The sequence below is a fragment of the Pipistrellus hanaki genome (assembly GCF_964339955.1).
Source record: "Pipistrellus hanaki genome assembly, chromosome: 14".
Lineage (NCBI taxonomy): Eukaryota > Metazoa > Chordata > Mammalia > Chiroptera > Vespertilionidae > Pipistrellus > Pipistrellus hanaki.
In genome coordinates this window covers 46,111,688-46,129,694 of record NC_140516.1, presented here as the reverse complement: position 1 = coordinate 46,129,694, position 18,007 = coordinate 46,111,688, and the positions used below count along the sequence as shown (strand labels likewise).

General features: G+C 45.9%; 1 long non-coding RNA gene across 10 annotated transcripts in view; it reads left to right on the top strand.

The window, feature by feature from the left end:
* The window catches only part of LOC311632302, a 105,417-nt gene extending 88,372 nt beyond the window's left edge, over positions 1–17,045 (top strand). For 3 of the 10 annotated variants that reach the window (XR_014796758.1, XR_014796764.1, XR_014796765.1), the window contains 6 exons: positions 4,111–4,275; positions 6,796–6,880; positions 8,456–8,576; positions 9,480–9,520; positions 10,732–10,849; positions 13,237–15,580. This is a non-coding gene — a long non-coding RNA (uncharacterized lncRNA). Of the gene's footprint in view, positions 1–4,110; positions 4,276–6,795; positions 6,881–8,455; positions 8,577–9,479; positions 9,521–10,731; positions 10,850–13,236; positions 15,581–16,355 lie in introns of those variants that run through there. The other 7 variants (XR_014796756.1, XR_014796757.1, XR_014796763.1 and 4 more) reach the window with 7 other exon arrangements.
* Positions 17,046–18,007: the final 962 nt, after the last annotated feature.

The window sequence follows — 18,007 nt, the reverse complement described above, 5'->3', positions numbered from 1 at the left end:
ACTTAACTGGAATTCTACTGCACATGCTTGGGGAAATGCAAAGAAAGTAAAAAATCTAAAGCACTTCTTGGCTTTCTAGATCTACCTTCTGGCTCTTCTTTTCTTCCCTTCTAGCCAAACTTGGTGTCCATTCTAACGCCATCACACCTTGCCCTTCCCCAGTACCACTTGCCTCTTTTAGCCCTCTTTCCCCATCCTCATGATGCTCTAAATTTTAGCCATTGTCAGTCCCAGTCCACATCCCTCTTTCTTTCACAAAAACTTCCCAGTAAAGAACAGATGCCAAGTAAAAACATGCTTGGTGGTGGGAGAGGCCTCGGCTGAACTCCAATGAACCCCAGATATTCAACAAAAGGGGCACCAGACATTGAATAAGGTACTGGCACCCTGAAAAGTTTCCTAGGTACCCAGGAAAACTTGGGATGAGTCCCGTGTTAGCAGAGAGATCTGTGGTTGGCCAGGACTCCAAGTTCAGAAGAGTCCTTTGCTGCAGAAACCATAACCGCCTCTCCCTCCACAGCCCAATGGCACAAGACTTTGTTTCTTAATCTTGGGATTAAGGAGTGGGCACTAACACACCCTTGGGTCTGTAAGTGTCTCTTGTCTTAAGAGGACCCAAAGCAGCATAGCCTAGTCCTCAAGGTAGCAGCATGGCAGCAAAAGATAGCCAAAGGAGTGGTGCAAACCCAGGCTCATGCCCTGTCTTGACCACTTCCAGGCTGTGCAACCTAAAGGAGGTTACTTAATCTCTCTGTGCCTTAGTTGTTTAGTTTCTAAAATGAGGACTAACAGCATCGGCATCATAGGCCTATTGCAAACATTAGACGAAATATAAATAAAAACCCTACAAAAGTGCCTGGCTAATATAGACACTTGCAAGTAGCAATTGCCATTATTGTTATCATTATCTATCTACATCTATCTATCTATCTATCTATCTATCTATCTATCTATCTATCTATCTATACTAGTAAAAGGCTAAGTGACTGGCCATCCAGACATCTGACTGACTGACCAGCTGGTACATATGACACACTCTGGCAATTTAAAAATAAATGTTGACTTGCACATGTGCAATACATATAAAGCTCTCACTGGTGCCCATAGCATGCATGTGTTTTGATCTGTCATTGTCGATCATGAATTTGGTTGTTTTTGTTGACATTTCTATTATAGAGAAAAAGCAATAGCGATATTAAAATAATTCTTCTAATTCATTTCCTTTCAATGTGCACAAATCTGTGCACTGGGTCACTAGTCACTATATAATGCCCCTGGTTGAGAGTCAGAATACCTGAGTTATAGGGCCAGATCTACAACTAATGTTCATCCTGGGCTTGGAACACTCTAGATCTCAGTTATCCCATCTGTAAAATGGGAGTTCTACACCTCCTCAGGAGAGTGTTATAGATTCAAATGAGATATTGAAGTACTTTGGACAATGAAAACCTCTAAGCATTGTAAGACACCATTAGGAATGAGCAGGCAGCCCCCATATGCTGTGCAGGTCACCAGCTAGTCTAGACTCATCCTCAGCTTCACTAGTCTTATCTCTTTCCAGCTTGTCCTTCTGGCTGAGATTCTGGATTCAGATCACTTGCACCAAAATGTCTGATATGGCTGCCAGGACTTCCTTTGCTCTGGCCCAGCCTTGGAGCATCCTAAGGAGACTTAAGATATGACAGAAAATACTCTGTTTCCAGAATCTTGGAAAGTTTCATTTTCATTAATTTCATGTTGTTGAGCTGAACACTAGTGTCTTTAGAATAATTCCAAAAACCGACCTTCTGAGCAAGGCATACACAAGAACGAGAAAAATGCTTCCTATAATTTATTATTATCATTATTACTAATGTCTGTTGTTCTCATTCTTAGCAAGTATTATTATGATTATGATCACAACAGCAAGCATTTACTGTGAGTCAGGCACTATGCCGAGAACCAAGCAGGCATTTATACATTTATTCTTTACAACAGCTTTATAAGGGATTCTGGTATCATGCCATTTACAGATGGTGAAAATGACGCTCAGCCTGATGCTGGCCCCATAACAAGGCGGGAGAGAAGGGGCCACAGTCAGAGAGGAGAAAGCAGGCCCCTCTGATGCTGTCTTTCTCCTTCGGAAGGTGTGTGTCCAGGGAGAATGGCTTCTGTTTTCTTGTGGAGGGTCCCTTGCATCTGGACGTAAAGCCATGGCAGGGAAGGACTCAGGCTAAGCTTGTCATCTTAGTGCCAGGACACCACTTGGGAGATTACTGAGCATTGGGAGATTACCGAGATTACATTGCTTTTGTTATATCCTTTACCCTAAGGATAGGGTGTACAGATAATCATACTCTTCAGCTCAGGGCACATCATCATGGTTGACAGATTGATTGATTCATTCACTGGTTTTAGTTCTTTGGTTTGATCCTGATTTTCCATTTCCATGCCTCTCCTCCCATAGGCAGTTCTTCTCATTGTTTAATGTGATCTTTTTCTTTTCCAATCTATGTTTAATTTTTGTGCATCACAGCATCTTATCTAACTCCCTGCAAATTGCTTTTCTTTCTTCTTTCTTTTTCTTTAAACTTGGGATCATATTTTTAAGATCCATCCATGTTGATGGATACATACATACACTGAGTCTATTCAATCAAAAAACTGAACAGTTCCCATTGGGGAGAGTGAAGACAAATTAGAGGGCAAGTCAATGCAGGAGTTCAAGAGAGCAAAGAAGAAAGTTCTACCAAGTGGAGCAGCTCTGTGCCTTCTCCCCAACTACACACCAACCTAGAAACCCACAGACACCATATTCAACATCAACCAGAAAAAGAAGAGGAAGGAAGGAGAGAAGGCCAAACACCATGGACACTCACCGAGCCCCTTCTGCTCTGACAAACCTACCTCTTCAAGGACGCCTATGGTGACGGGCCTCACACAGTCCCATGCAGGTTGCACTGCAACGTTGTCAGAAGGCACGTGTGGCTCTGTGGCTGCAGGCCACTTCCCCAGAGAGTCAGAGGAGAGTTCTCCTCACGCCCTGGGCATAGAGACTTGGCCTGAGGGGCTGCTGAGGCCGGGAGACAGGGTTCGTCAGATGTCACCCAGCCTTTGGCAGCTCTTCTTGCCTTCTCTATATCTACACAGAACCAGAGGAATGGCTGGCTTTTTAATAAATCAAAACCAGTTTCATTCTTTAAATTGAAATTTCACAGGTCATCAGCCTATCCTATGGCCCGCTGCCCTCAGAGACGATGGAAAAATAATTGGAATCACATGAGCCAGTTCGATTAGAAAAGTGAATGTGGTTTGGAGTGAAGGCCTGGATTCCCTGCCCTTGGTCAAGTTAGTTAACTTGACTCCCTTCCCCCTTCCCAAAGCCTAAACTCTTTAGAGAGAAAGCTGCCTTAGTGCCCAGGGACATTATTCCAATCTAAGAGGCAAGAGGTAGCCTGCCTCCCCAGAGACCAGGACAGCTGAAATGTGAAAAAAAAATCCAGCCACATAAGGAGTTGTTTCCATACCTTTGACAGGTGGCTGCCCCCTGCCCTCTACCCCAGCCTTACCCCCAGAAGCGACCAGTTGTTTTGGTGGGCTGGAGACACAACAGTAGACAATACGATTCCATTAATGACCCCCAGGATCAGAGTTTGCCATGATAAACAATTTCATGTTTACAAAGTAGCTCCTGAAATGATGGTAAAGGAGATATGGGAGAGATTGTAAAGGGTTTCCTAAGTTTCTCTGGACATTTTCTGGGAAATCTAATGTATGGACCCTAATTCAGCAGCGACTGTGTCAAATCAGATCAGGGTATGGGGAGTTGTTAGTTTGCTATGTCCCACGTAGATAGGCAGAACCCCAGAAATCCTCTCTTTGACTAGATTCTACACACTCTTCTTGGATATCCTAAGCTAACACACAAAGGAATGCATGCCGGTAGCTAAGAATGAAACCATCGTGACTCCTTTTGTGATGTTTCATCCAAAAGGTTTGGAACTTCTGCTTTGGAAGTTGAATGACCCTTTAATTTGAGTAGCCTTTTCTAAGTTCTAAGATATTCTTCTCTCTCCTGAGACTCAGCTACTTACAAAACTCCCTCCCTCTCCCCCCTTTCTCTAACCCTAGGAACCCATCCATGTGGTCCTGAGGGCTTGAGTGGCAACCCTCCTTCACTGACAAGAAGAGGTTCCCCTGAGACTCGGCATCTGACCACATAGGAAAACAACTTGCCTTCAAAACAATCACAAGTCAAGCGTCTTCTCTAGCACCTTGTAAACCTGAAATCAGTTGGTGAGTAGCCACAAAATTTGCCTCCTAAACTTTCCTGATAATCTCGTATGACCCAACAGCTATTCTCAGGACCCTACTGAATGCAGGCCTGCAATGACCTCTAACAACATGGACTTTCACAGCCATGTGTCTCAGAGCCATGAGTGGCTTATGCCAGATGTGCATGCAAAACAGAGGTGGTAAAATGCTGAAGGGTGTTTTTTTATAGCTCTTGTTAAACATGTTTTCCCCAAGACCTGGAGCTATCTATTGCTTTTTTTTTCCTTTTTCTTTTTTCTTAGGCTTAGTGAGGTGAACTGCCTTTCCCCCATAGACCTTTCCTGCAAATTGCTTTTCAATAATCCCAACACAACCCGATGGCAGCGGTATTCTACATGACAATGCAGCTCACAAATGCATCACCTGCAATTATAACTCTGGCTTTGATGTAAGACCAATTTAAAGATAGAGAATCTGGGTCTAATTAAGGCAGCTCCAGCTCAGACTGATAAGGGCCACCTTCATTGCAGCTCGAAGGAGCTGAAAGCCTCCCAAACACTCAGGACTCGGTTGGGAATATATCCCCGGCATTTCAAAGCACATTTCATTGTAAAACAGGATTCTGGCCTCTGCATTGACTTCCATGGACTCATTAGCGATTTTCCCTTTCTATATTTTGTCCATGCAAAGTGCATTTTCCCAAATGGGCAGGGGCCTGGTTTTAGAGGGTTCTTGTAGGATCCTAATCTGTCAGCAGCTACCAGTTCAACCCTCCCTCCCCCACCTTCCCAGCAGAACAATTAGCCAGGAGACCTCCCTGCAGAAACATTCTCGGTGTTGGAAAGAGACAATGACAAAGGGGAGTCCCATATTGGAAGATGGTTGCTCCAGGTCAATCCAGGGATGTCACCCATGCTTAAACTCTCCAGTGGCTTCCTACTGCTTCAGCGTAAAATCCCCTATCCTTGCCATGGCCATCAAGACACTGAAGGGCTTGAATCTCATCTGGGTGTTCTGCCGTATGTCAGCCCAAAGGCCTTATTTCTTTTTTTCTTTTTTATTAAGGTATTATATGTGTACATATCTTACCATTACCCCCACCCCACCACACTCCACTCCCATACATACCCTCACCCCCCAGCATTTTGCGTCCATTGGTTATGCTTATATGCATGCATACAAGTCCTTCGGTTGATCTCTTATCTCCCTCCCTCTCCCTAACCTTCCCACTGTAATTTGACATTGTTTGATGCTTTACTGCCTCTGTATCTATTTTTTTGTTCATCTGTTTATAATGTTCTTTATTATCCACAAATGAGTGAGATCATGTGGTATTTTTCTTTCATTGACTGGTTTATTTCACTTAGCATAATGCTGCTTTCCAGTTCCATCCTGATAGCTGTAAATGGTGAGAATTCCTTCTTTTTTATGGCAGCATAGTATTCCATTGTGTAGATGTTCCATGATTTTCTGATCCAGTCATCTGCTGATGGGCACCTAGGCTGTTTCCAAACCGTAGCTATTGTAGATTGCTCTGCTATGGACATTTCTGTTCCTTGGCCCCAGGAGATTGTTTATATTTGCTGTTCTTTCTGCCTGGAATCTTGTTCTCTCTGTTCTTTGCTAGATGGCGCCTTCTCATTATCTCAGACCCAATATCACCTAAAGGACAGATCTCCCCCCTCACACTGTATTTACAGTAAACCCATCCCTCCCCAATTTCTTCCAGTTTCATTCCCTGGGGCCATCTTGTCATTCACATTTCCAATTTGGGGGAGTTACTCTCAGTAGAGCTCCATGGGAAGTTCCCTGGTACCTAATGCAGCATTAGTAGATACTCAATAAAAAAAATTTAAAAAAAAAATGAATGAATGGAAAAAAGACCAATGGCCCCTAGTTAATGGGCTGGTACTTTTATGCAAAGCTACCATTCCCAGAGTTGCATAGAGTGTAGGGGGTTGGAAGGAGGGAGCTCAGATGTCCCTGGTCCTGCTACATCCTCCTATCCAAGGTCATAAGTGATTTTTCTCCTGCCAGGATGTCGCCAGTGATGAATAGTCTCATTGGCCATAAGAGCCCATTTTCTGCAAAGCTGTTTTGAGTCCTCATGAGAAGAACTCCAGAAGAGATATTTCTCCAAAGCGCTCATGGCAGTGGTTACTCACTTAACCAACCATCCCTGGCAGTGAGCAGGATACAGGGGAGGCTCCTTCTACTCAAAGGGTCATGAGGTCAAATTTAGAGGCATAATAAAGAAGCTGATGCTGGTGACCATATCTGAAATTTATTGAGTACATACCACGTTACATGCACTGTGTCAAATGCTGTACATGCCTTATTGCTATTTAGTCCTCACAACAACCCTAAGAGGTAGGTACCTAGGAGGTTGTATTCCCATTTTACAGACAGGGAAATGACGCTCAGAGAGGTTAAGTAACTTGCCCTGAGTCACACAGCTAGCTCAGCTAGCTCTTTGGTAGTCCAAGTCTGGTTCTACCTCTACCTGCTGATTCACTCATCCCTATTTTGTCTCATGTTTAGTCTGCAGATCGCAGAAGCCAGGTGTGGATTTCCATGGTTGTCAGAAGGAAGATTCCAGAGCCGAAGTGGATGTTTCTGCTAATCGGTGAGCATACAATTAATTTGCAGGCATCAGGCAGTTTGGTGCCCTCCCCTACCAGCGCTGTGCACACTAATGAACTAAGTCTGAGAGTAGAGGCAACGATTATGAAGAGGCGGCTAGGTGGCTGGGCCTGAGCTGGGCCTGGGGAGCCCGTGGCTGACCCCCGCAGGCCTGCTGTGCAAATGATTTCACACTTAGGCAGCTCAATCAATTGGGTGTTTCTCTGCTTAAAAAAATCACTGGGATAAAATGCCTCCTTCTCTATAGTCACGGCATGTTCTAGGCCCTTCAGGGGGCCTTTGAAAGGGCTGGTTTTGTATTTAAGAGTAAAGCGTTGTTATCAAGAATTTGTAATATATTCTCCAGCCATTGAGAGATGACACTTCTCTCAGAAGCTCCTGAAAGAGATGCCTCTGAAGGGATTTAGAGGCGCCCGGGGGGGGGGGGGGGGGGGCGGGGGGGGACACAGAACGGACGACACGTTCAGGCTCTTGGCTGAAGAGAGGCAACTTTGTGATGGGGGGGTGATGTCAGAGGGTGGAGGGTTGCCTGGTTTCAGGGAAGTAGGAGGGGGCAGAGCACAGAGCAATGGGCTCTCAGGGGAGTTGCGGGGGGGGGGGGGGGGGGGCAAACAGGAAGCCCAGCTGGTGAAGTCTGTGTTGTCAACTGGGGGTACCTGTGGTGGTGCTTCTCCCTCAGTGCCCTCAGGGCTTCCTACCTGCCTTTGCAAAGCCTTTTGCAGGTCCTCACTCAAGGACAGTGTGGCCTCCAAGGCAGAGCTCTACAGAGCAGGACTCAGGTAGCTGACCGTGATGTTTTCGGGGGTGGGGTGGGCATTGTTTTCCCCAGCGCCAATGTGGGAGGTGGGGGTACACAGGCTGATTTGTCCTCGGGTCTACAGGGCCACCGACACCCAGGTCCTCCCTGAAGCACCTTCTTCATGGACTCGAAGGAGCCAAAGTGACTGAACCTGCCCAGCTGTGGCCGCTCGGAGAGGGCAGAGGGGAGGGGAGGGGAGGGCAGTGGGGAGAACAGGATGGGGAGATCTGGAGAACCCAGGGCCTTCGTCGGAAACGTCCTTATGTTTCATCCCCCAGGGCCGTGGTCGGCAAATTGCAGCTGGTGAGCCACATGTGGCTCTTTGGCCCCTTGAGTGTGGCTCTTCCACAAAATACCACGGTCTGGGCGAATCTATTTTGAAGAAGTGGCGTTAGAAGAAGATTAAGTTTAAAAAATTTGGCTCTCCAAAGAAATGTCAATCATTGTGCTGTTGATATTTGGCTCTGTTGACTAATGAGTTTGAGGACCACTGCCCCAGGGCACTAGGAGGCTGACCCACCTGTGCATAGCCGGAAAAACCAATTTGGGCAAATAGCCAGTCAGTTCATGGTGAAGACCCAGGCAGAGTTAAAATACTTGTTTTCCTGGAGATTCTAATCAGTGCAGTCAAGGTGATTAATTCTCCTTCCCGAAAGGGCTATGGGAAGCATCATCCTATCTGTGTGGTGTCTGTGTTTCTGGAAGTTTCCCCCAGCCACTGTCTGCAGGGGAAGCACTGTATTTTTTTTTTTTTTTTAGCAGAAAAACTTAGAGAGGGGGAAAGCCCATCCGAGTGGCACCGCCCACCTCTTCTCCAAACTCCCTCCACGCCAGGAAGGAAGCATGGGCAACTACCAGTTATTCTGCACACTCCGAGCAGGTAACCTGATTGCAACATTTCACACAGTGACCTGAACCCCAAATTATAGTTTCTGATCTTAAGGTCCATCACTGAATTGACTGTAATCTTCATTTAGAGGAAAATAGTGGTAATTATATATTTCAATTGCGTTTTGGAAGAAAAATATGACTCACAATCGTTTGAAAAGATGAATCTTTGCCTTTTTAATGTTTTTATCTACTTAGTGAATTTTCCAAATGAACAGCTCATTTCGTGCACCTGCACGAAAAATATTTAATAACACACAGTGAATAATTGTAAGGAAATATAAAGACAGGAAGTAGATACAATCATCCCACAGACGGTGAACACTGTGTTGACATGGGAGTGGGGTTGTGCCTTCCTTTACAAAGTGAAATAAGTGACACAACTATCTGCATGTGCAAACCCCTCTCCAATATTCAGATAATGCAAGCTGCAAAGTGCATTTTCCCAAATGGGCAGAGGGCCTGGTTTTAGAGTAGGGGTGTCGAACTCAATCAGAGAAGGGGCCAAAATCTAAAATCCAGCCTAAATCGCGGGCCGAATGGTTTACTGAACAGTCATAAACTGACAATGTCATAAACTGACAGCGGAGTGCAGTGATGACATCGCGGTGCGGGCCACATTGCAAGGCCTGGCGGGCTGGATTTGGCCCGCGGGCCTTGTGTTTGACATATGTGTTTTAGAGGGTTCTTGTAGGATCGCAGTCTGCCAGCAGCTGCCTGGCTCCCAGTTAGACCCCCTGGCAGAACACTCAGCTGGGAGCCCTGGCAGGGTGGGGGTGGAGAGTGGTGGGAGAGTGGGGCTGAGGGGGCGAGAGCTGGCCTCAGAAGGTTATTGATGTTGTCCGTCTTCTGTGCATTGGAAATCTCTTCAAAATGTCTAATGCTTCCTTTCCAGGATCGTTAGCTGAGTCTTCAGGAATATTCAATACTTTCAAGGTAGGAGAGAAAAGAGCCAAGTCAATGCCGTTGTCCCAGTCCCTATTCATATGGAAACCTTTTCAACACATAACCACGTTGTAAATGACCCCTCCCGGCCAGGGTCCTCCCCCAGCATGAAGAATGGAACCTGCACAGCCTGCCTGACATTCAGCCCCTGCTCTACACGGGCTTCCCTCTGCCCGGGGGTCGTGCTGTGCTGAGGGCAGCAGAACACAGTGCACACAGCACGCTTACCTGATGTGTAGTGTCATGCAGCTCCTGAGCCCCACAGTGGGCAGAAGGTTCATGGTGTGAGTCCTTGAGAACTTGAAAATGCCCAGATGCCACCTGTCCTCACCCTGAATTGGCCCTCCATGGTGTGTTAGCTATTCTACCCCAAGCTCACTGACTGTGCATGAGTCTGGACCTCATCTTCCAAGTACATTTAGGTAAAAGTTTCCAAGGTGACCCCAGAATTTCCCTTCTAGCAGACTGTATTAGTCCTTGAGATATGTCCTTGAGAACTTGAAAATGCCCAGATGCTACCTGTCCTCACCCTGAATTGGCCCTCCATGGTGTGTTAGCTATTCTACCCCAAGCTCACTGACTGTGCATGAGTCTGGACCTCATCTTCCAAGTACATTTAGGTAAAAGTTTCCAAGGTGACCCCAGAATTTCCCTTCTAGCAGACTGTATTAGTTTCTAGTGGCTGCTATAATAAGTGAGCGGCTTAAAACAACAGGCATTTATTTGGTAACAATTCTGGAAGCCAAAAGTCCAAAATCAAGGTGCTGGCAGGGCCATGCACCCTCTGATGAATCAGGTGAGAGTGCCCACCTGCTGGCAGTTGCCAAATCCTTGGCCTCCCTGGGCTCCTACCTGCATCACTCCAACCTCTGCCTATGTCCTGTGTGTCAGTGACTCGGCCCAAATTTCCTCTTCTTTTAAGGCCAGTTATTGGATTAGGTCACCCTGACCCAGTAGGACCTCATCTTAACTTGATTATTATATCTGAAAAGGCCCTGTTTCCAAATAATGTCACCTCTATGTTGTTAGAGTTTAGAACATTAGTATCCCTCAAAAAAAAAAAAAAAAGATATCTTATTCAACCCAGTACAGTGACTACATTTTTCTTCCGTGGAATTGTGGGTTTTGGAGCAGAATTTGGCACTTGTGTTGACTTCAAGGTGACCACAAGCACTGTTAAACTTGTGCATTTTGTCTTTCAGGCGGAGGGGAACATTAAGCCACTCCTGCAGAGATTTAGGACTTCTACCAAAATCAGTGAGTAACCTCGGACAAAATTGCCACCATTCTAGAATCTTCTTCCATCCTCTACTTGACAAGGTGAGGAGTGACTCACTTTTACATAGCTCCGATGGGAGACGCAGTGTCACTTGGGGCTCGGGCACTCGGCTGGCCAATCTGGGCTGTGGCACCTTGAGCACATGGCTTCCTCCCATAGCACTGGGGATGATGAAGATAAAATAGTGCTTGTCTCACAGCGTTACAGTGAGGATTGAGTGAATTTGTTGCGTTGTGCCCGGAACTTAGTAAGAGTTGATGAAGTTTAATAATAAACCTCTGCTTATATCAGAGGTTATGTTGGGTCTGGGAGCATGGCTCAGTAGATTTCTGCAAAGTTGGATTAATGTTATGACCCCAAGACACATCTAAGAAATTGGACAGGCTCTGCTGCCCATAAATTTTCTGAACACTTAATGGCATTCAGTGAGCACCTTCCATGGGTCGTAATAAGAGCGACAGCTCCCAGCTGGTGTTGAGTGCTTTGCATTCCTCATCTCTCTACACAAGAAACCTAAAAGATAGGTCCCAGTTTTATCCCCATTCTACATATGTGGACACTGAGGCCCAGAACATTTTGGAAACTTGCTCAGTCATGCAGCTGACCCTGTCGCCCTAGGCTTCCACTTAAGACAAAATTAACTCTTTTTCCCAAAGTTCTACTGCTGTGGGATCCCCACCCCAGTATTGTCTCCCAACCCAAGACAGAGAAATTCTTCCCTAGCCTCAGGAGACAAGATGACCATGCCAAGAGCACAAAAGTTCGGGCCAGAACCCCGCCTGACACTCACACCTGAAGGAGAAAGGCCCCGGCCCAGGTGCCATGAGCTCTGCTCACTCCTCGCTGGGAGCTTGCTCTCCTGCCTCAGGGTCAGTGGGCCTCACTCCCCATTTCCTTTCCCAGTCTTCTCCACCAGGGAGGAGCCGCAATCATTTCCAGACCCTCCTCACATTACAGGCTTGGGGGCACCTGGCAGCAAACAGAAAACATACACACAAATAAGAGTGACAGCTCCCAGCCTGGAGAGCAGGCTTCTCCCGTTCCCAGGCAGAAACATGCAGCGGTGTAAGCTGAGCCTTCCAGGGTCACAGTTGGCCGTTGGGTAACCCTGGGCTTGGTCTCCTCCCAGCTCCACACACAAACTTTGGCACTGCTGGAACTAATGGCCCGAGCGCCAGTCAGAGCCTGGCAGCCATCTGGGGTGTACACTGTCACTACCACTGGGAAGTCTGTCCCCCTTCTCTCTGGCAGCCACAGAACCAAGGAGGTGGGGGAAGAGGAGGCCACCAGTCTGCAATTTCACCCCAAACCCAGAGATACCACCGCGTCTGGCTGCCCACCCTCCCGACCCCAGCATGCTTACGCATCCTTGTCCTTTTTGCCTGGCTGATGGCTTTGACATAAACCCACCAGAATGCTCAGGGTCTCCGGAGGCAGGGCGTATGCTACAGGGAGGTACCTGTTCAATCAAGAGGTTGGACTTCCACCCAATGTGTTGACTGTTCTTCTGCTGATTGGGCAAGTTCTCAAATATTCTTTACGCATCAGTTTCCTCATCTATTAAATGGGTATAATACCATCCTCCCAGCATGAGAAGCAAAAGAGTGCCCCTAAAGTACTCAGCACAGACCTTGCCACACTCTAATTAGACATTATTTTCATCATGACCATTAGAAGAGTAACCAGTGCTCATGAACTTGGAAAGGCCAGTTAGCTGCAATTTGGGGGTGGGAGATGAAAAACAGAGCCCAAAGACTCATCTTTGGTTTCCCATGACTTTTCACTTTTCTGCTCTGGGCTGTGTGGGAATGGGGAGGTTATAGCACCTAGTCTGGGAATGGGAGTTAGAGAAGATGGGTATTAGAGAGGAAAAAAGAGAAACTGAACTTCCTCAAGGCCTGGCTGGTGCCAAGTGCTGAGCTAGAAATTAAGATGCTCTTTCATCTAGGCTTTAAAACCCCAGCAAAGCAGTAAGGTTATTTTCGTTTTGCAGGAGAGCCACGTCTCTCAGCTGGCTCAGTGGTTGTGCTGAGAGTTGCACCCATCTCTAGCCAACCTGGGACTTTCACACTATGAGGTAGACACAAAGGTGGCCGGGAGAAAAGCTACCTCCCAGATATAAGCATCAACAAAGGTCAGAGTTGCAATGTGTTTCTAGCAATTAATCTAATGCTCCTTTGATAGATGAGAAACCAGGCTCAGAGAGGTTAAGTAACTTACCCAAAGACACACAGCGAGCTGGTGACAGGATGAGGACCAGAGCCCAGACTATAGCATGTTGAGTCACTTCAGAGACTCTTATCATTCAGGAATACAGATCTGGTTTGGAAGAAAAAGAGATCTTTGAAATGTGCAGGAAGAAAGATCCAAGGCTGTCTTGGTGAGAAGTTGAGGGGCACTATCCTTAACAGGCTCCTTTTTTATCCAGCAGCAGGAAGCACGCCCTCCTGGAGAGCACCTTCCTCCCTCTGCTCTCCACGACCTTCTTCATGACCTTCACAGCCCACTCTGAAGGCGATGACTGTTTCCTGATCTCAGTTCTTCGGAGAGAAAGGATCAAACACCTCGCTTTCAGGATTCATGAACCGCTGTTGAAAGGGTAATAGACCCCTGAAAATGTAATTTTTCAAGAAACATTTGTGCCTTAGAAATATACCTTGTGTCAAGAGGCCACATCATTTGAAATAACATTCTTGCTGATCCGGAAAGGGTTTTGGTAGCTGTTGCTGAGAGCTGTGCCCAGAGAAAGGGGTTGGGTTAAATGCTCCTTATTCAGCTCAGCTAAGATCCCAGCCTGGGTTTGCTTAGCTGCCTTCAACTTGAATTGTTATTGTAATGATGACAATTCTTCACAGTAATAACTATTTTAGTTTTTAATATGGAGAAGGGACCGTGACTTTTCTTTGATTTTCAAATCGTCTGTGTCACACACACACACACAAAAAAAAAAAGCAAAAATCTGAGAAGCACTGCTTCGGTCTTGGCATCTACAGGTGACTATAGCTGAGCAGTGGTCCTCCTCCCCTTCCTCAAGCACCCAACCTAGGACTTACATGGGGTGTCCTTCCCTCTCACAGAAATGGTGCTGGACTCCCTATGCACCTCCTCTGAGCCAGGACAGCATGACTCCTCATGAGTTACACATACTGCCACCTTGTAATAGCCACTAGAGCAAGAAAATCACCTTCTGGTACAGCCACTATGGAAAAGAGTATGGTGGGGTTCCTCAAAAAGTAAAAATAGGGTTGCCATGTGACCCAACAGCCCCTCTCTGGGTATCCCCTTAGAATTTTAAGAATATTTATTCACAAATATATATGAACCTCAATATTCATCGCAGCATTATTCATGGTGGCCAAGACATGGAAACAGCCAAAGTGTCCTTCAGCAGAGGACTGGATAAAGATGTGGCACACATACACAATGGAATACTGCTCAGCCCTAGGAAGAAATGAAACACTGCCATTTGCAACAATGTGAATGAATCTTGAGAATATCATGCTAAGCGAAATAAGTCAGTCAGAAAAAGGTAAGAACTGCATCATTTCATTCCTATATGGGATATAAAACTGAAAGTAATAAGCAAACAAACAAAACAAACTCATAGACACAGATGACAGCATGGTTGTTACCAGAGGGAAGGGGATAATGAAGGACAAATGGGGTCAAATACATGGTGAAGTAGAAGATCTGATTTAGGTGGTGGCCTAAATGCAATATACCAATATACAATTCAATATACCAATCATGTATCACAAAATTGTGCACTTGAAACCTTTATAGTTATTAATCAGTCACCTCAATAAATTTCATTTTTTTCAAGAGAGATAAAGAATCATTCCCTCTGCTCCCTCTGTTGAGTCACATGCCTGCCCAGAAGACCACAAACCTTCACTGATTTGACTAAGTAGGTGGATAGAGTTGTGGATCTCAGAACCACAAGGTCTGGAGGACAAGTCCTCAGCAAAGGTCACAGCTTGGTCCCAGAAACAGGGGATAGCTTGGTATTAAATGCAGAACCAAAAGGGTGTAGGAGACAGAAGCAGACAGGAAGCATCCCTGGCTTTTTGTGCTAAAGGGAAACATGTCACAATCCACCAAGGTACAGACTGGTCCTGCGGATTCTTGCTGAGCCTGTGGACATCTCCATTTTCATCTTCAGCCACTCAGCAGATGATGCTAATGAATGGGTAGGCTTCGAGCTATAAGGAGGCAGACAGCGTGTCGCCCGCGGCACTTCCTTTTTGGCTTCTGCTGCTAAAAATGTCCAGCCTAGGTCACTGCCCAAGTTTGAAAAATCTACTAGGCCACAGTTCCAGAAAGGAATGACTCTCCCCCACCTCGCCGCCCACTTCTATCAGATTATCTTGACTTCCTCCTTTTATTGGGCCAAGCTAAGTCCTTTAAGGCATAAACTTCCTCGAGCCATTGAGGGGGAAGCTGGGAGCAAACTTTAAACTGATGGTCTATTTGTAATTTTGTGCATTTAAAGTCTCCAAGAGATTGACAGGAAAATGGGTTTTCCTAGATGGGCTTCCCCAGGCCACCCCTGGGGACACAGAAAGCCCAATATAAAAGGAGGCTTCTAGCCCTAACCAGTTTGGCTCAATGGAAAGAGTGTTGGCCTAAGGACTCAAGGGTCCCAGGTTCAATTCTGGTAAAAAACATGTACCTTGGTTGTGGGCACATCCCCAGTAGAGAGTGTGCAGGAGGCAGCTGATCGGTGTTTCTTTCTCATCGATGTTTCAAAGTCTCTATTCTTCTCCCTTCCTCTCTGTAAAAAAAAAATTTTTAATCAATATATATATATTGATTTTTTTTTTTAAAGGAGGCTTCTTGGCCAAATGTTGGTTCCTTCACCCCCTGGTCAGGTGTGTGTGCCAACATGTGACACCTGTTTATGCTTAGAACTTGGTGAAAATGGTTGGTTCTTCCTCCCCCAAAAGTTAAAACTTATTTTCAACTTTTCATTAAAAACAACTTCCTCTCTAATGTCCTAATTATCTGAATAAAGGACGAAACCCATTGGTATGTTTATACCAAGTGTAGATCATAATGAATCAGACTAAATTCTTAATACTGGTAAGAAATAGCTTGTTCCTGGATGAAAGAAGAAATTTAATGCTTTGCACTCCGCTGTCCCCTCTCAGGGGACATCGGAATTCTAGCATATCACTCGGATGTCCCCTCTCAGGGGACATTGCAGTTTATTAGTGATTACAGAAAATTGAGTTATTTCAACACACGTTTCCACCGCAAAGTAGCGTCGAGTAGCTGGTAGCCAATGTCCAGAATGGTTCGGAGTGCAAAGGGTTAAATATGAATCATGTAAATTGGGTTTCTAACTGGGTTGAGATCTCAACATGGGTACCTTTATCCCTATACCTGCCCCACCGGCATTAATTTGGGCCTAATCTTGCCTAGCCTAGGGTTTCCATTCTGATAGTTTGCGATACCTTTTCTAGAAAAAAAGAATCTGGAGAAGGGATGTTCCCAAAGATGGCATTTCTGCTCCATTCTACATGTATCTTTTCTGGGTTTTTTCAGCATTTCCTTCCCGGATGTGAGACAAAACACCAGATGTTAGCACAGACCCCATTCCTGTCCAGAAAGCAGGCTGAAGACCGTGACCTCTTCAGTGGTGGTAGGAAGCGGGGTCAAGAGACCTCAGTCAGCTTCCCAGGATAGCCTAGGATCCCAGGGCAGCCACGCCCAGTGCAACCAAGCAGTGAGCGAAGAGAATGCAAGCAATGCCAGGCATATTCTAACACTTCTGGTTTCCAGAATGCTCTCAGGTGCAGTCTGGCAAGGAGGCACAGAGCCCGGCTCTCACCTGAATGTTTTTTTTTTTGTTTGTTTGTTTGTTTGTTTTTAATTTCCCTTTACTTTGTGTGGCTCAGCATGAACCTCCCAACTCAAGTTTAGGGTTATGGGTCTTTATAGCTATGGTCTCAAGGTTTGTGTCCCCTAAAATAGAAATGTTGAAACCCTAAACCCCAAAGCAAAGTTATTAGGACGGAGGGACTTTGCAGGTGCTCGATTCATGAGGGTGAAATCTCATGAATGGGACTGGTGGTTTATAAAAGGGATTCCAGAGCGATCCCTCAGCCCTGCCATGTGAGGATACAAAGAAAAGTCTGCAACCCAGAAAGGTCCTCCCTGGTCTACGCTGGTGCCTTGGTCTCATACTTTCAGCCTCAAGAACTGTGAGAAATAAATTTCTGTTGTTTATCAGCTACCCACTCTGTACTGTTTTGTTACAGCAGCCCAACTGGACTAAGACATTTACTATCACAGCCTACTGAGTCATCACCTCACTTTGTAAGCTGGTCCCCAACTTGGGGAGTGGACTCCTCCAACATCCTTCTCATAATACTTGAAACTTAAAACAAACAAACAAAACAACCAATAGCAGTTTATAATACACATTGAGAAGTCTAAAGGACACGGTTCCATTCCCCAGATCCCCAGTCTCTGACGGACGCTAGAGAGAACAGACTCCCCACTAATCCGCTACCCGCACAGAAGAGCCTGCCTCGGAGTGCCAAAATAGAAAAGAACGCGAGCACCCGTCATCCCCCAACTGAGATGTTTCATTCTCCCCCAGCTTGATTCTGGGTGTCCAGAGCTGGAAGCGATGTTGATTATTTCTTTCGTAGGACAAAGTGGCCACAGCCACTTCCCCACAGCTCTGTACCCAGCCCCCCAAGCCACCGTCTAAATATTTATCATAGCATAACATGGGGTCGGTTTGAGTTCACTAGTTTTTCTGTTGCTCCCTGGCATTTGATACGAGGAGGGAGTGCCGTGAATGCTGTAAATATTTACAGACCAATTGGATCAGAGAGTCTGGCTGTGGTTCCAAAGGGCTCATCTCTCCCACAGGCAAGACAGACACCCGCGCACAGACATCGAGTGAAAACACCACAGGACGCACTGGAGTGGCTACCTCAGACGAAGATGGCCACTCCTAGAAGCTTAGCTGCATTTCTATTGTGGAAGCTCCTTTAATTATTCATACACAGGAGGGTTTACCACTATTTAGAGTATTAAAGTTAATCATTTATTTAGCACAGTTGCTCCCAAAGAGTTCAAGATAACCTTTATAATGCTCATTAAGCAGCAACTTGTAATAATTAGTACTTGTCCCCTTTATGTCTTCCTGGCTGGACCATGGACGTCCCAAGGGCAGGGCCAGT